This window comes from Chiloscyllium punctatum, chromosome 31 (genome assembly GCF_047496795.1).
Source record: "Chiloscyllium punctatum isolate Juve2018m chromosome 31, sChiPun1.3, whole genome shotgun sequence".
Lineage (NCBI taxonomy): Eukaryota > Metazoa > Chordata > Chondrichthyes > Orectolobiformes > Hemiscylliidae > Chiloscyllium > Chiloscyllium punctatum.
The window spans coordinates 70,444,540-70,470,534 of NC_092769.1; the positions used below are offsets into that span (position 1 = coordinate 70,444,540).

General features: G+C 51.7%; 1 protein-coding gene across 1 annotated transcript in view; it reads left to right on the forward strand.

The window, feature by feature from the left end:
• The window catches only part of LOC140457179 (neurexin-2-like), a 224,953-nt gene that overhangs the window by 3,741 nt on the left and 195,217 nt on the right, over positions 1-25,995 (forward strand). The window lies entirely within an intron of this gene.

The window sequence follows — 25,995 nt, forward strand, 5'->3', positions numbered from 1 at the left end:
GTGCAGGAGTAGGCCATTCAGCCCTTCGAGCCTGCACCACCATTCAATATGATCATGGCTGATCATCCTTAATCAGTATCCTGTTCCTGCCTTATCTCCATAACCCTTGAATACACTACCCTTGAGAGCTCTATCCAACTCTTTCTTCAATGAATCCAGAGACTGGGCCTCCACTGCCCTCTGGGGCAGAGCATTCCACACAGCCACCCACTCTCTGGGTGAAGAAGTTTCTCCTCATCTCTGTCCTAAATGGTCTACCCCGTATTTTTAAGCTGTGTCCTCTGGTTCGGCACTCCCCCATCAGCGGAAACATGTTTCCTGCCTCCAGAGTGTCCAGTCCTTTAATAATCTTATATGTCTCAATCAGATCCCCTCTCAGTCTTCTAAACTCAAGGGTATACAAGCCCAGTCGCTCCAGTCTTTCAGTGTAAGGTAATCCCGCCATTCCAGGAATTGACCTCGTGAACCTACGCTGCACTCCCTCAATAACCAGAATGTCTTTCCTCAAATTTGGAGACCAGAACTGCACACAGTACTCCAGGTGTGGTCTCACCAGGGCCCTGTACAGCTGCAGAAGAACCTCTTTGCTTCTATACTCAATCCCTCTTGTTATGAAGGCCCGCATGATGGCGAGCGTCTTAGTTTGCTGGTGGGCTCATCAAGGAGGGGCCATTGGACTGAACCTGTGTCATAGGCTGGGGGAGGTGGGGGGAGGTGGGGGGGAGGAGAGTTGTCAGAGATCAGCCCACACACTTAAACTGGGAGAATCCCCCCAATGCGGGAAAAGAGGCCGTTCAGCCCATCGAGTTTGCACCAACATTCCCAACAGCATCCTGCCCAGCCCCAGATCCCCACTCTATTCCCACTGCATTTCCCACGGCCAATCCACCCTAACCTGCACATCCCTGGGCACTATGGGACAATTTAGCACGGCCAATCCACCCTAACCTGCACATCCCTGGACACTATGGGACAATTTAGCACGGCCAATCCACCCTAACCTGCACATCCCTGGACACTATGGGACAATTTAGCACGGCCAATCCACCCTAACCTGCACATCCCTGGGCACTATGGGACAATTTAGCACGGCCAATCCACCCTAACCTGCACACCCCTGGGCACTATGGGACAATTTAGCACGGCCAATCCACCCTAACCTGCACATCCCTGGACACTATGGGACAATTTAGCACGGCCAATCCACCCTAACCTGCACATCCCTGGACACTATGGGACAATTTAGCACGGCCAATCCACCCTAACCTGCACACCCCTGGGCACTATGGGACAATTTAGCACGGTCAATCCACCCTAACCTGCACAACCCTGGGCACTATGGGACAATTTAGCACGGCCAATCCACCCTAACCTGCACATCCCTGGACACTATGGGACAATTTAGCACGGCCAATCCACCCTAACCTGCACATCTTTGGACTGTGGGAGGAAACAGGAGCACCCGGAGGAAACCCCACGCAGAGACGGGGAGAACGTGCAAACCCCACACAGTCGCCCGAGGGTGGGATCGAACCCGGGTCCCTGGCGCGGTGAGGCAGCAGTGCTAACCACTGAGTCTCCCCGTGTTCATGCAGATGTCCCAGCTGTTTTGAGTAGGCCGTGCTGTATCGGAGCTATAATATTGACAGCTTGAAGTGGAGGCTGTTCCTTAGCTGTCTGCTCATAGACAGCAGCACTCCTGTCCATCCAAAAATCCCAGGCTGACCTGTCCTGGGAAACACGTGTTTGAATCTGACCCTGACTGGGGGAGGGTGCAAAGTCTGGTTTGCGATTTAATAAAAGCCAGTCCGATCAGTGACTGCGCTGAGGCTTGTCCCAGTGCAACAGAACCCCATCTGGTTCACCCGTGCCCCTCTGGGGAAGAGTAGTAAATCTACCACCCTTACCCGCTCGAGCCTACAGCGGGCACAGGATAACGTCCCCCGGTTAAAAGCTAAACAAACCCCTCCAAAGAACGGGGTCTCTGGCCAGGCCGATGCCCCTTGCCTGTCTCTAATTACCCCCTGACGAGCTGACGATGGCCACTTCAGATGGGCATTAAGAGTCAACCAAGATGCTGTGGGGTCTGGAGTCGTGTGCAGTCCCGGGGAGAGGGGGGGAGGGGGGGGGGGGTGGATCAGAACAGGCCGATTTCCCCCCCCTCAAGGGGCATTAGACATAGACTCGTACAGCATGGAAACAACCCGTCCATGCCAACCATAATCCCAACCCAATCTAATCTCCCCTGACAGCACCCGGCCCATATCCCCCCAAACCCTTCCTATTCCTGTCCCCATCCAGATGAGTTTTAAATGTTGTCATTGTACCAGCCTCCACCACTTCCTCTGGCAACTCATTCCATACACGTACCACCCTCTGGGTGAAAACGTTGCCCCTCAGGTCCTTTTTAAATCTTTCCCCTCTCACCTCAAACCTACTCCCTCTAGTTCTGGACTCCCCCACCCCAGAGAAAAGACCTTGTCTATTCACCCTATCCATGCCCCCTCACGATTTTATAAACCTCTATAAGGTCACCCCTCAGCCTCTGACGCTCCAGGGAAAACAGCCCCTGCCTCTCCTTCTAACCCAAACCCTCCACACCCAGTAACATCCTGGTAAATCCCTTCTGACCCCTCTCCAGTTTAATAATATCCCTCCTGTGACCAGAACTGGACACAGTACTCCAGACGAGGCCACACCAATGTCCTGTACAACCCCAACATGACGTCCCAACTCCTACACTTCAAAGGTCTGAGTAATGAAGGCAAGCGTGTTAAACGCCTTCTTAACCCCCCCACCCGCCACCCCCCCCCCTCTCTATCTTGAACCTCGAGGAAATTTGACAATAATTGTTCAGGGCTACCATCAACTGAGTCTGATTCCAGATTTATTAATCAGACCAATCCCAGGGCTGCAACACAAACATTTCATTTTGAACCAGGAGCCGGCCAGTCTGCCCATCAACTTGACTTGCTATCCCTAATTCCTGATCTATCCTTATTTCCCCCTCCTCTTGCTATCCCCCAATTCCTGATTTCTCCATATTTTCCCCTTCACCTCTTAACTTTTGACTCCCTTGTTGGGTTCGACAGGGTGAACGCTGGGAGGATGTTCCTCCCCCCCCCCCCTCATGGGGAGAGTCCGGGACAGTCTCGGAATAACGGGCCACCCAATTTACGACTGAGATGAGGAGGAATTTCTCCTCTGGGAGGGTTTTGGAGTGCCCCACCACACAGACCTCTGGGTGAACGATGCAGAGTTCTCGTGTGCATATATAAGGCTGAGACAGACCCTTAGGAGAAAGTGAGGTCTGCAGATGCTGGAGGTCAGAGCTGAAAAATGTGTTGCTGGAAAAGCGCAGCAGGTCAGGCAGCATCAAAGGAGCAGGAGAGTCGACGTTTCGGGCATGAGCCCTTCTTCAGATAGACCCCTTAATCAGTCGGGAAATCGAGGGCTCTGGGGGGGACAAGGGCAGGACAGTGGAAGCGAGAGTCAGCCGTGAGCCTTTTCAATGGCGGAGCTGTTTGGACGGGCCAAATGGCAGACTCCCGTTCCAGTTCCTCAAAGGTCTTACAGCCTTTCCACCCAGACTCCCGACAAGCCTCCCATCCCATCCACTGCGGGAGGAGAGCTCCATCACACTCCGAATGAAGAGAAACTCTTCCTCATCTCCAATGGACCAAGCCCTTGCTCTTAAACTTTGCCCGTTCAGTCCCAGGACTGGAATCAGCGGCATTAGCCCGCGTCTCGAAAGCGCTGTACCCAAACCACGGCCTCGTCGCGCCTCGATATCTGCGTCGCAGAGTTCTACAATGCGGGAGAAGGCCCTTTGGCCCATCTTATCTGCTGGCTCACAACGCGAATCCCATTTTCCCCAGTGACCAGCGCTCCCCCACCCCTCCCCCGGCTCGTTTGCGCTGGTTGGGAATTCAGGAAGTCGATGGGCCGTAAATGGCAGAACCCTCAGGAATATTAACGTACGGAAGGATCAGAACAGGCCATTCGGCCCCTCCAGGCCTGTGATGATCGTCACGCCCTGACTAAACAAACCTTTTGCCCTTATTTAGTCCATCTCCCTCTATTCCCTCACTGTTCATGGGTGCAGGTCCACAGTTCCCTAAATGTGGTGACGCGGGTGACCAAGGTGTTTATGAAGGCAGATGGGATGCTTGCCTTCATCATCTGGGGCATGGGGTTGGCAAATCAGTGATATGACACCCTCGCTAGGCCGCGTTCGGAGGATTGTGTGCGGTTTTGGGCGCCCCGCCTACCAGAGGGAGGTGGAAGTTTTGGAGAGAGAGCTCCAGAGGAGGTTCACCGGGACGTTGCCTGGTCTCGAGAGGCCCCTGGCTACGGGGAAAGGTTAAAGAGACTGGGATTGTTTTCACCGGGAAAGACGCAGGCTGAGAGGAGGCCCAATAGAGGCCGACACAATTCTGAGAGGAATCGATAGGGCGGATAGTCAGAGGCTCTCCCCTCCCCAGGGTCAAAGGTTCAATTCCAAGGGGGTCACAGGTTCAAGGTGAGAGGGGGGGACGGTTTAAGGGAGGGAAGGTTTTCACGCAGAGAGGGATAGGAGGCTGGAACACACTGTCAGGAGAGGTGGGGGAAGCAGGCATCTGGGGCCACATTGGAGATGGTTCCAGGAACAGGGAGGGAATAGAGGGAGACGGACCGAATAAGGGCAGGAGGTTTGTTTAGTCAGTTTAGTCAGGGCGTGACGATCGGTACAGGCCTGGAGGGGCCGAAGGGCCTGTTCTGGGGTAGATACGAATTTTTTTTGTTGAACAAAGGTCTGAAGGGATATGGGCCAAAGGCAGATCGATGGAGTTAGGCCTCAGATCATCCATGATCTGATTGGACGATGGAATCATGTGCCACTTTCAGAGTATAATGGGGTTTTTTGGAATCCTCTTGCACCAGTGATCAGCAGAGGTTGGGATGGATGGGAAGGTGGGGGGTTCATTGACTATGAGACCCTAAGGAATTTGAGCAGGAGCAGGCCATTCAGTCCCTCAAGCCTGGCTGAAATGTCCAGTTTGTTGAATGGCTTACCCCTGTATTTCTGTTCCTATGTTCTCTACATGGTGTCATAGAGATGAACAGCATGGAAACAGACCCTTCGGTCCAACCCGTCCATGCCGACCAGATATCCCAACCCAATCTAGTACCACCTGACAGCACCCAGCCAATATCCCTCCAAACCCTTCCTATTCATGTCCCCATCCAAATGCCTCTTAAATGTTGTCATTGTACCAGCCTCCAGCACTTCCTCTGGCAGCTCATTCCATACACGTACCACCCTCTGTGTGAAAAAGTTGCCCCTCAGGTCCCTTTTATATCTTTCCCCTCTCACCCTAAACCTATGCCCCTCTAGTTCTGGACTCCCCCACCCCAGGGAAAAGACTTTGTCTATTTACCCTATCCATGCCCCTCATAATTTTATAAACCTCTATAAAGTCACCCCTCAGCCTCCGATGCTCCAGGGAAAACAGCCCCAGCCTGTTCAGCCTCTCCCTGTAGCTCAGATCCTCCAACCCTGGCAACATCCTTGTAAATCTTTTCTGACCCCTTTCAAGTTTCATAACGTCTTTCCGATAGGAAGGAGACCAGAATTGCACGTAATATTCCAACAGTGGCCTAACCAATGTCCTGTACAGCCGCAACTTGACCTCCCAACTCCTGTACTCAATACTCTGACCAATAAAGGAAAGCAAACCAAACGCCACCTTCACTATGCTATCTACCTGAGACTCCACTTTCAAGGAGCTATGAACCTGCACTCCAAGGTCTCTTTGTTCAGCAACACTCCCTAGGACCTTACCATTAAGTGTGTAAGTCCTGCTAAGATTTGCTTTCCCAAAATGCAGCACCTCGCATTTATCTGAATTAAACTCCATCTGCCACTTCTCAGCCCATTGGCCCATCTGGTCAAGATCCTGTTGGAATCGGAGGTAACCCTCTTCGCTGTCCACTACACCTCCAATTTTGGTGTCATCCGCAAACTTACTAACTGTCCCTCTTATGCTCGCATCCAAATCATTTATGTAAATGACAAAAAGTGGAGGTCCCAGCACCGATCCTTGTGGCACTCCACTGGTCACAGAGTAATACAGCATGGAAACAAGCCCTTCAGCCCAAAGTGGTCCATGCTGACCACGGATCCCACTCAGCTCGTTCCAATTATCCCCATTTGGTCCATATCCCTCTAAACCCTTCCCATGGAAGTACTGATCCAAATATACCTTTCCAATTTCCAGTGCCCGTCTAAATCCTTCTTCCCTGCGATGGTGGGGTTAATGCCTCTCCCACCCCTCGGAGACATCGGGTTCCAGACTCCCACCAGCCTCTGGGTGAAAAACGTTTCCCCTTCACGTCCCCCTCGAAACCTCCTGCCCCTTCCCTTAAACCGATACCCCCCCCCCACCAAGAGGGGATAACGATCCGTCCTGTCTATCTAATAAGCACACCCCGCCCCATCATGTTATCCATCTCAGTCACGCCACCCCCCCCCCTCCCCTCTCGATCCCTCAGGAAAACAAACAAAGTGATTCATTTAAAAAGGGAAAGGTGTGCTCCTGGGGCGCTGGGATATCTCAGGCAACAATGAATTTTGTTTTCAAACTGCAAGTTTATGTTCCTGGTGTCTGCGATGTGAAGTGAATTTCTACATGGTTCTCCGTTGATGTTTGTTTCAAGCTGTGCTGGTGCTGTGCTGTGCAGTAAGGGCTGATAAAATAAAAGCTGAGAAGGTTTTTGCTTTGTCGGGCAGTCCCAGTTGGGTTTTTGGGGAACCGTCCCTTGCATACCCTGTGGAAGCTCCACGCACTCTCCCTCTTAGTGCACCTCAGTCCCGGGCACAAGGCTAGGGACGTTGAAGGGCGTTGGGGGGGGGGGGGGGGCAATCTAGAACAAGAGGTTATTGTTTCAGGAGAAGGGGGTGGCAACTTTTGACCCAGAGATGGGGAGGAATGGCTTCTCTCAAAGTTGTGGGGGGTTGGGGGACGGTCAATCTGTGAGATTCACATCCCCCCAACTCCCACCCCAGAGCATATGGTGGAGGGGGGAGGGGAACACTGAATAAATTTCAGGAGCAGATGGCCATATGTTTAATCAAGGATGGGTGAAAGAGAGTGGGGTTGAGGTTGAGATGAGATCGGCCATTGAGTGGGGGAGCACCTGAAGGGGGGGGCCGAAAGGCCTCACGCGAGCTCCTAGCCCTTACGTCGCCGTGAAAGGGAGATCACCTCTGCCGAATTCGGTAGTGTTTTTTGAAAACGCCTCAATCAGAAGTGGAACCAGAAAATATGTTGTATTTAATCGTCCAGGAGATCTTTCTCATGGAAGGTCATGGATTAAATTAGATTCCCGACAGAGTGGAAACAGGCCCTTCGGCCCAATACCAACCCTCTGAAGAGTAACCCACCCAGACCCATTTCACCTAACACTACGGGGCAATTTAGCACGGTCAATCCACCCTAACCTGCACATCGCTGGACACTATGTGACAATTTAGCACGGCCAATCCACCCTAACCTGCACATCCCTGGGCACTATGGGACAATTTAGCACGGCCAATCCACCCTAACCTGCACATCCCTGGGCACTATGGGACAATTTAGCACGGCCAATCCACCCTAACCTGCACATCCCTGGGCACTATGGGACAATTTAGCACGGCCAATCCACCCTAACCTGCACATCCCTGGGCACTATGGGACAATTTAGCATGGCCAATCCACCCTAACCTGCACATCCCTGGGCACTATGGGACAATTTAGCACGGCCAATCCACCCTAACCTGCACATCCCTGGGCACTATGGGACAATTTAGCATGGCCAATCCACCCTAACCTGCACATCCCTGGGCACTATGGGACAATATAGCACGGCCAATCCACCCTAACCTGCACATTCCTGAGCACTATGGGGCAATTTATCACGGCCAATCCACCCTAACCTGCACATCCCTAGACACTATGGGACAATTTAGCACGGCCAATCCACCCTAACCTGCACATCCCTAGACACTATGGGACAATTTAGCACGGCCAATCAACCCTAACCTGCACATCCCTGGGCACTATGGGACAATTTAGCACGGACAATCCACCCTAACCTGCACATCTTTGGACTGTGGGAAGAGACCGGAGCACCCGGAGGAAGCCCCACACAGAACTAGAAGCGTGGGTTCAGGGTGAGAGGGGAAAGAGACCTAAGGGGCAATGTTTTCACCCAGAGGGTGGTGCGTGTATGGAATGAGCTGCCAGAGGAAGTGGTGGAGGCTGGTACAATGACAACATTTAAAAGGAATCTGGATGGGGACAGGAATAGGAAGGGTTTGGAGGGATATGGGCCAAGTGCTGGGAAATGGGACTAGATTAGGTTGGGATATCTGGTCGGCATGGACGGGTTGGACCGAAGGGTCTGTTTCTGTGCTGTACATCTCTATGACTCTAATATACTTGGTAGCATCTTCCAACTCCAAGACCTCTTACCACCTCGAAGGGCAGAGGTTAATATAGGGAGAGGCTGTTTTCCCTGGAGCGTCGGAGGCTGAGGGGTGACCTCATAGAGGTTTACAAAAACCATGAGGAGCACAGATAGGATAAATAGGCAAAGTCTTTTCCCTGGGGTGGGGGAGTCCAGAACTAGAGGGGCATAGGTTTAGGGTGAGAGGGGAAAGATATAAAAGGGACCTGAGGGGCAACGTTTTCACCCAGAGGGTGGTGCGTGTGTGGAATGAGCTGCCAGAGGAAGTGGTGGAGGCTGGTACAATGACAACATTTAAAAGGCATCTGGATGGGGACAGGAATAGGAAGGGTTTAGAGGGATATGGGCCAAGTGCTGGGAAATGGGACTAGATTAATTTGGGATATCTGGTCATTATGGATGGGTTGGACCGAAAGGTCTGTTTCTGTGCTGTACATCTCTATGACTCTATGGTCAGTATGGAGGGGTTGGGCCGAAGGGTCTGTTTCTGTGCTGTACATCTCTATGACTCTATGGTCAGTATGGAGGGGTTGGGCAGAAGGGTCTGTTTCTGTGCTGTACATCTCTATGACTCTATGGTCAGTACAGAGGGGTTGGGCCGAAGGGTCTGTTTCTGTGCTGTACATCTCTATGACTCTATGGTCAGTATGGAGGAGTTGGGCTGAAGGGTCTGTTTCTGTGCTGTACATCTCTATGACTCTATGGTCAGTACGGAGGGGTTGAGCCGAAGGGTCTGTTTCTGTGCTGTACATCTCTATGACTCTATGGTCAGTATGGAGGAGTTGGGCTGAAGGGTCTGTTTCTGTGCTGTACATCTCTATGACTCTATGGTCAGTATGGATGAGTTGGGCCGAAGGGTCTGTTTCTGTGCTGTACATCTCTATGACTCTATGGTCAGTATGGAGGAGTTGGGCGGTAGGGTCTTTTTCTGTGCTGTACATCTCTATGACTCTATCAACTCATACAGGACTTGGTGAGAGGGAGAAATGAGTCCCTGACATCCAAAAGACTCGCTCCCCCCACCCCCCCTCGCCCCCCCTCCCGACGCCCCCCACAAACCGTGAAGGAAGTCTCACCCAAGCTGAGTGAACATGCCTGTTCCATATAAAGTATGTAGTGAGTCCTGGGTGATACCCAGGCTTGGGCTGACAACGTGCAATTAGCATTTGTGCCACACAGACGCCAGGCAATGACCATCTCCGCGAAGAGATGACCTCACTGCCGTCCCCCTTGGCATTCAACAGGTAAAACCGTTGTTGAATTCCCAGCCCCCACCACCCCCCCCCCCCCAAACCCTATCGAGAGAGGTCACCGCTGGCTAGAAACCAAACTGGGTCAGCCGTAACGAAAGTCGCATCGTCCAGAGAAAGGTTGGAGATTTTGCGGTGCGTTACTCAGCTCCTGACTCCCCGGGCCCCTGCGTTCTTCATAGAGTGTCCTTCAAGCTGGCGTTGTATTTGATGTGGCTGCATTGCTTTAGCTTGGAACCTCGGAACTGGCATTGTCCAAACTCAGGCTGTTAGCTTCTCACCGTGAAGGAAAGAGCTGAGCTACTGCTGTAACTCTCTTTAGCGCGCGTCTGTACGTGGCTGGCTTGAGAAACGCAGCTCTCTAAACTTCGGCAAGATCGCGCCGTTCACGATTTTGCTCTGGGTGGGGGGGGGGGAAATCTGTGCCTACCGTTCTCCTCTGACTAACAGGGGACTGGCAGAGTGAGGGGAGGACGCAGAGAGACTCCGGTGTGAGTCGGACGGGGTTGAGCAAGCCAGAGGCGAAGGAGAGCGTGGATCGCCCACGGTGGGAGCAAGACAAGCAGTGGGATTATTATCCCGTAAAGTTCCAACAGGACTAGATGTTCCCAACGTCCCAGGGAGTTCGGAACGAGGAAGGGTCACAGTCTAAGGATGATGGGGTGGGACATTTCGGATTGAGATGGGGAGAAATGTCTTCCCCCAGAGAGTTGGGGTGATTAGATTAGATTACTTACAGTGTGGAAACAGGCCCTTCGGCCCAACAAGTCCACACCGCCCCGCCGAAGCGCAACCCACCCATATACCCCTACATCTACCCCTTACCTAACACTACGGGCAATTTAGCATGGCCAATCCACCCTAATCTGCAAATTTTTGGACTGTGGGAGGAAACCGGAGCACCCGGAGGAAACCCACACAGACACAGGGGGAGAATGTGCAAACTCCACACAGTCAGTCGTCTGAGGCGGGAATTGAACCCGGGTCTCTGGCGCTGTGAGGCCGCAGTGCTAACCACTGTGCCACCGTGCTGCCCACTGTAGGGGGGTGAGCCTGTGGGATTCTCTGTCACAGACAGGGGTTGGGGCCGAAACGGCGAATGTTTTCAGGAAGGAGTTGGATCTATTTCTTGGGGGTGAAGGGAGACAGCGGGGAGCAGGGCGTACTGTGTCGGATGGTCAGCCATGATCTTATTGGATGGCGGAGCACGTTTGAGGGGTGAATGGCCTCCCCCCTAGCTCTCTGAATTTCTGTGTTTCTGAGTTTAGTTCATGTTTTAGACCCCCCCCCCCGTCCCCATGTTAGATGCTTCTGCTATCCTGTTTCTGTTATCGATGTCATCAGTCACTATTCACACACAACACTGTCCCGTCATTGACAAGACACGAGTCAAGAGGGTGAGGGAATACTCCCCACTCGATTGGCCCCACACCCCCTCCCTCCACCCCCACCCCCCCCCCGATGCTCAGTAGCAGCAGTGTGTCCCCTCTACAAGACGCACTGCAGCAACTCCCCGAGGATCCTCAGACAACACCTTCCAAACCCACCACCATCTAGAAGGACAAGGGGCAGCAGATACATGGGGACACCCCCTTCCCCCTGCTACAAGTTCCCACCGCTCCCCATCCCGACTTGGGAATATATCGGCCCTTCCTTGGGTCAGAATCTTGGAACTCCCTCCCCCAGGGGCATTGTGGGTCTAAACCACAGCACACGGACTGCAGCGGTTCAAGATGGCGGCTCACCCCCACCTTCTCAGGGTGGGGGGCAACTGGAAATGTTCAATATATGTCGCTCATAGCAACGACATCTATATCCCGTGAAAGGTTGAATGAAAAGGTGGAAGGGGAATTGCTGTTGGCTCAGGGCCATACAGAGACAGAGAGGTGACAATGGTTTCACCTTTCCCCTTCGACCTTTCCTCTCAGTTGTCTGTGTTTCGGAGAGGGGCTCGGTGGGGTGGTTTTAAACATTTTTGAACGTTGTGATTCTCAGTACTGCATTCAAAGGCGGCTTCCCGGTCAGTTTAAATCAGGAGAAGCAACATCCCAAGGTCTGAGAGAAAAGGCAGCAGAATAGAACCAAGTTAAAATGCTCAGGGAGTCAGAATTGGCACGACGGACCGAATGGCCACACTCTCTCTCCCTGGACAAAATCTCTCTGTCATGTATACGTGTATCGCCAACAAGAATACGGTGCAGAAAATGAATCACGTGTTCAAATTCTCGTCCTTCCAATTGCCAACCTGCCAGAGATAGCTCTCTCACAGAACCTGAGAGATTGAGATAGAGGCTCGTTTTTGTGTGCGGACTTGTGGAACACCTTGTGGTTGGGGATCTGACGGATTAGGGATTTGACGGATTAGGGATCTGACAGGTTGGGGATCTGACGGATTGGGGATCTGATGGATTAGGGATCTGACGGGTTGTGGATCTGATGGATTGGGGATCTGACGGATTAGGGGATCTGACGGATTAGGGATCTGACGGGTTGTGGATCTGATGGATTGGGGATCTGACAGATTAGGGGATCTGACGGATTAGGGATCTGACGGGTTGTGGATCTGACGGGTTGTGGATCTGATGGATTGGGGATCTGACGGATTAGGGGATCTGATGGATTAGGGATCTGACGGATTGGGGATCTGACAGATTAGGGATCTGACGGATGGGGATCTGACGGATTGGGGATCTGATGGATTGGGGATCTGACGGATTAGGGGATCTGACGGATTAGGGATCTGACGGGTTGTGGATCTGATGGATTGGGGATCTGACGGATTGGGGATCTGATGGGTTGGGGATCTGACGGATTGGGGATCTGACGGATTGGGGATCTGACGGGATGGGGATCGGACGGATTGGGGATCTGACGGATTGGGGATCTGATGGATTGTGGATCTGACGGGATGGGGATCTGATGGATTGGGGATCTGACGGATTGGGGATCTGACGGGATGGGGATCTGATGGATTGGGGATCTGATGGATTGTGGATCTGACAGATTGGGGATCTGACGGATTAGGGATCTGATGGATTGGGGATCTGACGGATTGGGGATCTGATGGATTGGGGATCTGACGAATTAGGGATCTGACGGGATGGGAATCTGACGGATTGGGGATCTGGCGGATTGGGGATCTGACGGATTAGGGATCTGATGGATTGGGGATCTGACGGGATGGGGATCTGATGGATTGTGGATCTGACGGGATGGGGATCTGACAGTATGTGGTGTTCCCTACATTGTTTCTTTCTCAGAATGACCACAAAAACGAAACATTGGAATTTTCGTTTGCCCTCACATCTGGGAAAAGACCTGATCACTTTTATTTTAGCATCCCTACAGTGTGGAAACAGGCCCTTCGGCCCAACAAATCCACACTGATCCTCTGAAGAGTGACCCACCCAGACCCATTCCCCCACCCTATATTTAGCCCTGACTAATCCACCCTAACCTGCACAATCCCTGGACACTATGGGACAATTTAGCACGGCCAATCCACCCTAACCTGCACATCCCTGGGCACTATGGGACAATTTAGCACGGCCAATCCACCCTAACCTGCACATCCCTGGGCACTATGGGACAATTTAGCACGGCCAATCCACCCTAACCTGCACATCCCTGGACACTATGGGACAATTTAGCATGACCAATCCACCCTAACCTGCACATCCCTGGGCACTATGAGACAATTTAGCACGGCCAATCCACCCGAAGCTGCACATCCCTGGGACACTATGGGACAATTTAGCACAGTCAGTCCACCCTAACCTGCACATCTCTGGGCACTATGGGACAATTTAGCACGGCCAATCCACCCTAACCTGCACATCCCTGGGCACTATGGGACAATTTAGCACGGCCAATTCACCCTAACCTGCACATCCCTGGGCACTATGGGACAATTTAGCACAGTCAGTCCACCCTAACCTGCACATCCCTGGGCACTATGGGACAATTTAGCACGGCCAATCCACCCTAACCTGCACATCCCTGGGCACTATGAGACAATTTAGCATGGCCAATCCACCCTAACCTGCACATCCCTGGACACTATGGGACAATTTAGCATGGCCAATCCACCCTAACCTACACATCCCTGGGCACGATGGGACAATTTAGCACGGCCAATCCACCCTAACCTGCACATCCCTGGGCACTATGGAACAATTTAGCATGGCCAATCCACCCGAACCTGCACATCCCTGGACACTATGGGACAATTTAGCATGACCAATCCACCCTAACCTGCACATCCCTGGGCACTATGGGACAATTTAGCACGGCCAATCCACCTTCACCTGCACATCCCTGGACACTATGGGACAATTTAGCATGGCCAATCCACCCTAACCTGCACATCCCTGTGCACTATGGGACAATTTAGCATGGCCAATCCACCCTAACCTGCACATCCCTGTGCACTATGGGACAATTTAGCATGGCCAATCCACCCTAACCTACACATCCCTGGGCACTATGGGACAATTTAGCACGGCCAATCGACCCTAACCTGCACATCCCTGGGCACTATGGGACAATTTAGCACGGCCAATCCACCCAAACCTGCACATCCCTGGGCACTATGGGACAATTTAGCACGGCCAATCCACCCTAACCTGCACATCCCTGGGCACTATGGGACAATTTAGCACGGCCAATCCACCCTAACCTGCACATCCCTGGACACTATGGGACAATTTATCACGGCCAATCCACCCTAACCTGCACATCCCTGGGCACTATGGGACAATTTAGCATGGCCAATCCACCCTAACCTACACATCCCTGGGCACTATGGGACAATTTAGCACGGCCAATCCACCCTAACCTGCACATCCCTGGACACTATGGGACAATTTAGCACGGCCAATCCACCCTAACCTGTACACCTTTGGACTGTCGAGCACCCAGGGGAATCCCCACGCAGACACAGGGGGAGAATGTGCAAACTCTACATAGAGAGTCCCCGAGAGTGGGATCGAACCCAGGTCCCTAGTCCTGTGAGGCAGCAGTGCTAACCCACTGAGCCACTGAGCCACTGGGTTTTTATGGCTGCTCTGTTTGCGTGTTGTCTGCAGTCTTGGAATTTTCTCTCAGCCTGCTGCTGAACAGGCTGTTCAAGACCTGCTGGCTGCTTCTGAAGCAGCTTGACTGCATCTGATGTGAAGGGAGAACCCAATTGTCCTTTGAAAGAACTTTGCAATATCACATTCCCTGAGCAAGCGGTGTCTGCCAAGACTCCAGAGACGGCCGTGCGTGGTTAGTGACCACACCCCACCAAGATTGACGTGATTTTGGAACATTCCACACCCTTACTTCATTAAGTCAAGACCACCAGCGCAGGAAGTGTGTTTTTTTTCCCCTTCTCGAAGTGAATCCTCTGAAGTGAGTCTCGGTGTGTTCAGTTATTCAGAGGGACAAATGTTAAGTACTTCCATCTTGCAAAATATGTGCCTTTTCATCAATTCTGCATCCCCACTGACTCAGTTTCCTTCCAAAATAAATTGCTAATATATTGTTTCTTAAAGAGGTCTGGCTAAAGGCCCTTTTCATTCTGACGTTTCATGCAGAGAAGACAAATTGCCGGCCATATTGGAAATGCGATTTTATTTTATGTTGCAAAACACACGGCAGGAGCAGCCCACCTTTGTTGACCATGCACAGGGAGGCCAGTGACGGAGGAGGCCATTCAGCCCTTCCAGCCTGCTCCACCATTCGAAAAGACTACAATCCACCCTAACCTGCACATCCCTGGACACTATGGGACAATTTAGCACGGCCAATCCACCCTAACCTGCACATCCCTGGGCACTATGGGACAATTTAGCACAGCCAATCCACCCTAACCTGCACATCCCTGGGCACTATGGGACAATTTAGCATGGCCAATCCACCCTAACCTGCACATCCCTGGGGCACTATGGGACAATTTAGCACGGCCAATCCACCCTAACCTGCACATCCCTGGACACTATGGGACAATTTAGCACGGCCAATCCACCCTAACCTGCACAATCCCTGGACACTATGGGACAATTTAGCACGGCCAATCCACCCTAACCTGCACATCCCTGGGCACTATGGGACAATTTAGCACGGCCAATCCACCCTAACCTGCACATCCCTGGGCACTATGGGACAATTTAGCACGGCCAATCCACCCTAACCTGCACATCCCTGGACACTATGGGACAATTTAGCATGACCAATCCACCCTAACCTGCACATCCCTGGGCACTATGAGACAATTTAGCACGGCCAATCCACCCGAAGCTGCACATCCCTGGGACACTATGGGACAATTTAGCACGGCCAATCCACCCTAACCTGCACATCCCTGTGCACTATGGGACAATTTAGCACAGTCAGTCCACCCTAACCTGCACATCTCTGGGCACTATGGGACAATTTAGCACGGCCAATCCACCCTAACCTGCACATCCCTGGGCACTATGGGACAATTTAGCACGGCCAATCCACCCTAACCTGCACATCCCTGGACACTATGGGACAATTTAGCATGACCAATCCACCCTAACCTGCACATCCCTGGGCACTATGAGACAATTTAGCACGGCCAATCCACCTTCACCTGCACATCCCTGGGCACTATGGGACAATTTAGCATGGCCAATCCACCCTAACCTGCACATTTTTGGATTGTGGGAGGAAACCGGAGCACCCGGAGGAAACCCCACGCAGACACGGGGAGAATGTGCAAACTCCATACAGACAGTCGCCTGAGGGGGGAATTGATCCTGGGTCTCTGGTGCTGGGAGGCAGAGGATTGGGGATTATGGTGGGCACAGACTGGTTGGGCCGAAGGGTCTGTGTCTGCGCTGAATGAATCGATATTTGTTCCTCAAGACTTCTCTGTCATTGATTAGACTCATTATTGATCTGATTATAGCTGCAATTCACTTGCCCTTGAGAACTATCGACTGTTTGGTTGATCTAAAATCTGTCTCTGCCTGTCAATGTAAACAGTGGATCACCTCCCAATTCCCCTCCCTCTCTCTCTCTCGAGGGAACAATGCCTGAAACAAAGGTCCTTTCGGTCTGAAACTGAGCTCCCTCGATCTCCTCTCTCCCCCATCACAGGAAGCACCTTCACAACATTCAAACTGCCCGAGGGGGTCTCTCTCTCTCCTTCCGAGAGGAAGTTCAGCGCGTCCACAAGGGCTTTGACTGGTTTGTTTATGGGTGCGCTGTGTTTCAGCTCAGGATGTGAGAGGGACTGCAGAGCTCAGTTGGGAGGATCTCTGAGCTCTGTCTATCACTTGATCAAGAGCCGTCCAGTTTCTGGGAGTGGTGATTGCCTGGAGTCGGTCCTGGTCCACCCCACTCGGGTCAAAAGAGAGCACAACAATCCCTCTCCGTCCTCAGGAGGCTAAGGAATTTCGGCATGTCCGCAAGGACCCTCACTGACTTTTACAGATGCACCAATCCGGATGTATCACAGCCTGGTACGCCAACTGCCCTGCCCAGGACCGTGAGAGACTCCAGGGAGCTGTGAACACAGCCCAGTCCCTCACACAAACCCAACCTTCCATCCACCAACTCCATCTACACTCCCCACTGCCCTCGGGAAGGCAGCCGACATCATCAGAGACCCCCTCCCACCCCGGTTAGAATCTCTCCCACCCTCTTCCCTCAGGCAGGAGGGACAAAAAGCTCAAACACACGGACCGACAGGTTCAAGAACAGCTTCTTCCCCGCTGTTACCAGACTCGTGAATGTCCTTCTGAAATTTCATATCTCATGTTGATCTCTCTCCTCTCTCTCTGTGCACCTTTCCTCTCTCAGTTACTCTGTATTCCTCGCTCAGATCTATCACCCTGACGCACACTGTATCTGCACGCAAAACAAAACTTTTCACTGTCTCCAGGTACAGGGCCTGTTTCCATAGTGCAGGGGTTCCATCAGGAACTTTACTTCAGCACATTCCTGATGAAGGGCTTTTGCCCGAAACGTCGATTTTCCTGCTCCTCGGATGCTGCCCGATTTGCTGCGCTTTTCCAGCACCACACTCGAATCTGGACTCTGGTTTCCAGCATCTGTGGTTCACTAAATTGACCCGCTGTGCTCAGGGATGTGCAGGTTAGGGTGGATTGGCCGTGCTAAATTGTCCCATAGTGCCCAGGGATGTGCAGGTTAGGGTGGATTGGCCGTGCTAAATTGTCCCATAGTGTCCAGGGATGTGCAGGTTAGGGTGGATTGGCCGTGCTAAATTGTCCCATAATGCCCAGGGATGTGCAGGTTAGGGTGGATTGGCCATGCTAAATTGTCCCATAGTGCCCAGGGATGTGCAGGTTAGGGTGGATTGGCCGTGCTAAATTGGCTCATATCCCCCTAAACCCTTCCTATTCATGTCCCCACCCAGATGTCTTTTAAATGTTGTCATTGTACCAGCCTCCACGCACCATACACACACCACCCTCTGTGTGAAAAAGTTGCCCCTTAGGTCCCTTTTAAATCTTCTTCCCCTCTCACCTTAAACCACTGCCCTCTAGATCTGGATCCCTCCAACCCAGGGAAAAGACCTTGTCCAGTCACCCTATCTGTGCCCCACCATTATTTTAAATGCGAGGTGCTGCATTTTGGGAAAGCAAATCTTAGCAGGACTTATACACTTAATGGTAAGGTCCTGGGGAGTGTTGCTGAACAAAGAGACCTTGGAGTGCAGTTTAATAGCTCCTTGAAAGTGGAGTCGCAGGTAGATAGGATAGTGAAGAAGGTGTTTGGTATGCTTTCCTTTATTGGTCAGAGTATTGAGTACAGGAGTTGGGAGGTCATGTTGCAGCTGTACAGGACATTGGTTAGGGACCACTTTTGGACTATTGCGTGCAATTCTGGTCTCCTTCCTATTGGAAGGATGTTGTGAAACTTGAAAGGGTTCAGAAAAGATTTACAAGGATGTTGCCAGGGTTGGAGGGTTTGAGCTACAGGGAGAGGCTGAACAGGCTGGGGCTGTTTTCCCCGGAGTGTCAGGGGCTGAGGGGTGACCTTATAGAGGTTTATAAAATCATGAGGGTCATCGATAGGGTAAATAGACAAAGTCTTTTCCCTGGGTCGGGGAGTCCAGAACTAGAGGGGCATAGGTTTAGGGTGAAAGGGGAAAGATATAAAAGGGACCTGAGGGGCAGCTTTTTCACACAGAGGGTGGTACGTGTATGGAATGAGCTGCCAGAGGATGTGGTGGAGGCTGGTACAATGACAACATTTAAAAGGCATTTGAATGGGTATATGAATAGGAAGGGTTTGGAGGGATATGGGCCGGGTGCTGGCAGGTGGGACTAGATTGGGTTGGGATATCTGGTCAGCATTGGACCGAAGGGTCTGTTTCTGCACTGGACATCTCCATGACTCTATGACTCTATAAATCTCTAGCGGCTCACCCCTCGGCCTCCTACATTCCAGGGAAAAAAGCCCCTGCCTATCCAACTTTTCCTTATAACTCAAACCGTCCAATCCAGGGAACGTTCTGGTAAATCTTTTCTGCAGCCGTTCCAGTTTAACAACATCCTTCCTGGAGCAGGGATACAGGAACTGAACACAGTTATCCAAATGTGGCCTCAGCAAATGTCGTGTGCAGCCACAACATGACCCTCCCAACTCTTGTCCTCAATACTTGGTTCTCTACTGTTTGTTCCATGTAATCCACTTCACAAAACACAGAATCCTTGCTGCATCATCAACCTGCCAGGACATCTTTGATTTCTGTTAGTTGTCATAGAGTCATAGAGATGTACAGCACAGAAACAGACCCTTCGGTCCAACCCTTCCATGCTGTCCGTATGTCTTGAGTTAGTCTCGTCCCATTTGCCAGCTCTTGGCCCATATCCCTCTAACCCCTTCCTATTCACGTCCCCATCCAGGTGCCTTTTAAATGTTGTCATTGTACCAGCCTCCACCACTTCCTCTGGCAGCTCGTTCCACACCCGTTACCACTCTCTGTGTGAAAACGTTGCCCCTCAGGCCCCTTGCTTTGCTCAAGCTCTCTTGGAGCTTTCTGCTATCTAAGGTATGGCATGAAAGCACATTGTTGTGAAGATGAGGGAGAAATGTTGCACTGCAAGTAGGAGATGCAGGTAGACAAACGCTGTTAATGTGATTGACAGTTAACTGCCACTGTGGGGTTTAAATTTAAACCAGGCAGGTCGATGCCAATGGATAATGGATCTGATAAATGAACCAGCGATAGGCTGTTGAATTGAAATAAACACACTGTGTATACTGATTCTTTCTCTCTGTAAACAAAAGGTGTGTTAATGATCAGAGCTCCCAGGACAACGCAATGTGGAACGACTGTGGAATGGTATGTCAGGACTGTTCACTGGCGAGATGTGAGTGATGTTATCTTTGATTAGGTAGCAGATTGTCTGCTTCATTTCACAGGCCATAGAATCATTGAATCGCCACAGTGTGGAAGCAGGCCATTCAGCCCATCAAGTCCACGCTGGCACTCTAAAGAGCATCGCAGCCAGGTTCATCCATCCGCCTCCCGGCCCTATCCCCGTAACCTTGTATTTAGCACAGTCAATCCACCCTAACCTGCACATCCCTGGGCACGGTCAATCCACCCTAACCTACACATCCCTGGGCACTATGGGACAATTTAGCACGGCCAATCCACCCTAACCTGCACATCCCTGGGCACTATGGGACAATTTAGCACGGCCAATCCACCCTAACCTGCACATCCCTGGGGCACTATGGGACAATTTAGCACGGCCAATCCACCCTAACCTGCACATCCCTGGGGCACTATGGGACAATTTAGCACGGCCAATCCACCCTAACCTGCACATCCCTGGGCACTATGGGACAATTTAGCACGGCCAATCCACCCTAACCTGCACATCCCTGGGGCACTATGGGACAATTTAGCACGGCCAATCCACCCTAACCTGCACATCCCTGGGCGCTACGGGACAATTTAGCACGGCCAATCCACCCTAACCTGCACATCCCTGGGCACTACGGGACAATTTAGCACGGCCAATCCACCCTAACCTGCACATCCCTGGGGCACTATGGGACAATTTAGCACGGCCAATCCACCCAAACCTGCACATCCCTGGGCACGATGGGACAATTTAGCACGGCCAATCCACCCTAACCTGCACATCCCTGGGCACTATGGGACAATTTAGCACGGCCAATCCACCCTAACCTGCACATTCCTGGGCATTGTGGGACAATTTAGCACGGCCAATCCACCCTAACCTGCACATTCCTGGGCATTGTGGGACAATTTAGCACGGCCAATCCACCCAACCTGCACATCCCTGGGCATTGTGGGACAATTTAGCACGGCCAATCCCCCCTAACCTGCACATCCCTGGACACTATGGGACAATTTAGCACGGCCAATCCACCCTAACCTGCACATCCCTGGGCACTATGGGACAATTTAGCATGGCCAATCCACCCTAACCTGCACATCCCTGGGCACTATGGGACAATTTAGCACGGCCAATCCACCCTAACCTGCACATCTTTGGACTGTGGGAGGAAACCAGTGCCTGCCTGGCAGGGGGTGGGTGGGTACACACTGCTGCTACTGAGCATCGGTGGGTGGAGGAATTAGATGTGGTGCCAATTGAGCGGGGGCTGCTCAATTGTCCTGGATAGTGTCGAGCTTCCTGAGTGCTGTCGAAGCTGTGCCCACGCCCCCCACCTGCCCCATCCAGGGGCAAGTGGGCAGTGTTCCCTCAGCCTCCTGACTTGTGCCTCGTCGATGCTGGGACAGTCAAGAGAGGAGTTTGAGGCGACTTGGGCCGAGCGTTGATGCCAGTGAACATGTTGAGACCAGGCCAGAAGCTTAGACTGGGGTGGGGGGTGGGGGTGCAGCGCCACAGTTCGAATCCCCGCGAGGACAGCGAGTGGAATTTACATTCACTGAATAAATCCGAAAACCGAAAGCCAGCCCCGACAACGGTAAACATGACGATGATCGTCACTTGCTGCTAAAAACCTGTCTGCTTCGTTTAGTGGGAAGGAAGTCCCCTTCAGCCAATCCCAATGTCCATACTTGGATCTCAAATACCAGGCCCTCTCTCCCCGAGATAGTCCTGAAAATCCACCGACATAAGAGAGGGGTAATCAAAAGGAACCAGCATGGACTGATGGGCCGAATGGAGCATTTCAAAAAGAATTTATTCACGGGATGTGGGCATCACTGACCCAGTGCTTATTCAACACAACTAATTGCCCCAGAGGGTACAACAGCATTGCTGGGGGGTGGGGCCAGAGTCACGTGTATGCCCGGAATACATGTCCAAGACCAACAGAACACCCCTCACTGTAACACTCTCTGATATACCCCACACCCCTCACTGTAACACTCTCTGATATACCCCACACCCCTCACTGTAACACTCTCTGATATACCCCACACCCCTCACTGTAACACTCTCTGATATACCCCACACCCCTCACTGTAACACTCTCTGATATACCCCACACCCCTCACTGTAACACTGTCTGATATAACCCACACCCCTCACTGTAACACTCTCTGATATACCCCACACCCCTCACTGTAACACTCTCCGATATACCCCACACCCCTCACTGTAACACTCTCCGATATACCCCACACCCCTCACTGTAACACTCACTGATATACCCCACACCCCTCACTGTAACACTCTCCGATATACCCCACACCCCTCACTGTAAAACTCACTGATATACCCCACACCCCTCACTGTAACTCTCTCTGATATACCCCACACCCCTCACTGTAACACTGTCTGATATACCCCACACCCCTCACTGTAACACTCTCCAATATACCCCACACCCCTCACTGTAACACTCTCTGATATACCCCACACCCCTCTCTGTAACACTCTCTGATATACCCCACACCCCTCACTGTAATACTCTCTGATATACCCCACACCCCTCACTGTAACACTGTCTGATATACCCCACACCCCTCACTGTAACACTCTCTGATATACCCCACACCCCTCTCTGTAACACTCTCTGATATACCCCACACCCCTCACTGTAACACTCTCTGATATACCCCACATCCCTCACTGTAACACTCTCTGATATACCCCACACCCCTCACTGTAACACTGTCTGATATACCCCACACCCCTCACTGTAACACTCTCTGATATACCCCACACCCCTCACTGTAACACTCTCTGATATACCCCACACCCCTCACTGTAACACTCTCTGATATACCCCACACCCCTCACTGTAACACTCTCTGATATACCCCACACCCCTCACTGTAACACTCTGATATACCCCACACCCCTCACTGTAACACTCTCTGATATACCCCACACCCCTCACTGTCACACACTCTGATATACCCCACACCCCTCACTGTAACACTCACTGATATACCCCACACCCCTCACTGTAACACTCTCCGATATACCCCACACCCCTCACTGTAACACTCACTGATATGCCCCACACCCCTCACTGAAACTCTCTCTGATATACCCCACACCCCTCACTGTAACACTGTCTGATATACCCCACACCCCTCACTGTAACACTGTCTGATATACCCCACACCCCTCACTGTAACACTCTCTGATATACCCCACACCACTCACTGTAACACTGTCTGATATACCCCACACCCCTCACTGTAACACTCTCCGATATACCCCACACCCCTCACTGTAACACTCTCCGATATACCCCACACCCCTCACTGTAACACTCACTGATATACCCCACACCCCTCACTGTAACACTCTCCGATATACCCCACACCCCTCACTGTAACACTCACTGATATACCCCACACCCCTCACTGTAACTTTCTCTGATATACCCCACACCCCTCACTGTAACACACTCTGATATACCCCACACCCCTCACTGTAACACTCTCTGATATACCCCACACCCCTCACTGTAACACTCTCTGATATACCCCACACCCCTCTCTGTAACACTCTCTGATATACCCCACACCCCTCACTGTAACACTCTCTGATATACCCCATACCCCTCACTGTAACACTCTCTGATATATCCCACACCCCTCACTGTAACACTCTCTGATATACCCCACACCCCTCACTGTAACACTCTCTGATATACCCCACACCCCTCACTGTAACACTCTCTGATATACCCCACACCCCTCACTGTAACACTCTCTGTTATACCCCACGCCCCTCACAGTAACACTCTCTGATATACCCCACTCCCCTCACTGTAACACTCTCTGATATACCCCACACCCCTCACTGTAACACTCTCTGATATACCCCACACCCCTCACTGTAACACTCTCTGATATACCCCACACCCCTCACTGTAACACTCTCTGATATACCCCACACCCCTCACTGTAACAATGTCTGATATACCCCACACCCCTCACTGTAACACTCTCTGATATACCCCACACACCTCACTGTAACACTCTCTGATATACCCCACACCCCTCACTGTTACACTCCCTGATATACCCCACACCCCACACTGTAACACTCTCTGATATACCCCACACCCCTCACTGTAACACTCTCTGATAAACCCCACACCCCTCACTGTAACACTCTCTGATATACCCCACACCCCTCACTGTAACACTCTCTGATATACCCCACACCCCTCACTGTAACACTCTCTGATATACCCCACACCCCTCACTGTAACACACTCTCTGATATACCCCACACCCCTCACTGTCACACACTCTGATATACACCACACCTCTCACTGTAACACTCTCTGATATACCCCACACCCCTCACTGTAACACTCCCTGATATACCCCACACCCCTCACTGTAACACTCTCTGATATACTCCACACCCCTCACTGTAACACTCTCTGACATACCCCACACCCCTCACTGTAACACTCTCTGTTATACCCCACACCCCTCACTGTAACTCTCTCTGATATACCCCATACCCCTCACTGTAACACTCTCTGATATACCCCACACCCCTCACTGTAACACTGTCTGATATACCCCACACCCCTCACTGTAACACTCCCTGATATACCCCACACCCCCCACTGTAACACTCCCTGATATACCCCATACCCCTCACTGTAACACTCTCCGATATACCCCACAACCCTCACAGTAACACTCTCTGATATACCCCACACCCCTCACTGTAACACTCTCTGATATACCCCACACCCCTCACTGTAACACTCTCTGATATACCCCACACCTTTCACTGTAACACTCTCTGATATACCCCACACCCCTCACTGTAACACTCTCTGATATACCCCACACCCCTCACTGTAACACTCTCTGATATACCCCACAACTCTCACTGTAACACTCTCTGATATACCCCACACCCCTCACTGTAACAATCTCTGATAAACCCCACACCCCTCACTGTAACACTGTCTGATATACCCCACACCCCTCACTGTAACTCTCTCTGATATACCCCACACCCCTCACTGTAACACTCTCTGATATACCCCAAACCCCTCACTGTAACACTGTCTGATATACCCCACATCCCTCACTGTAACACTCTCTGATATACCCCACACCCCTCACTGTAACACTCTCTGACATACCCCACACCCCTCACTGTAACACTCTCTGATATACCCCACACCCCTCACTGTAACACTCTCTGATATACCCCACACCCCTCACTGTAACACTCTCTGATATACCCCACACCCCTCACTGTAACACTCTCTGATATACCCCACACCCCTCACTGTAACACTCTCTGATATACCCCACACCCCTCACTGTAACACTCTCTGATATACCCCACACCCCTCACTGTAACACTCTCTGATATACCCCACACCCCTCACTGTAACACTCCCTGATATACCCCACACCCCTCACTGTAACACTCCCTGATATACCCCACACCCCTCACTGTAACACTCTCTGATATACCCCACACCCCTCACTGTAACACTCCCTGATATACCCCACATCCCTCACTGTAACACTCTCTGATATACCCCACACCCCTCACTGTAACAATCTCTGATATACCCCACACCCCTCACTGTAACACTCTCTGATATACCCCACACCCCTCACTGTAACACTGTCTGATATACCCCACACCCCTCACTGTAACACTCTCTGATATACCCCACACCCCTCACTGTAACACACTCTGATATACGCCACACCCCTCACTGTAACACTCTCTGATATACCCCACACCCCTCACTGTAACACCCTCTGATATACCCCACACCCCTCACTGTAACACTCTCTGATATACCCCAC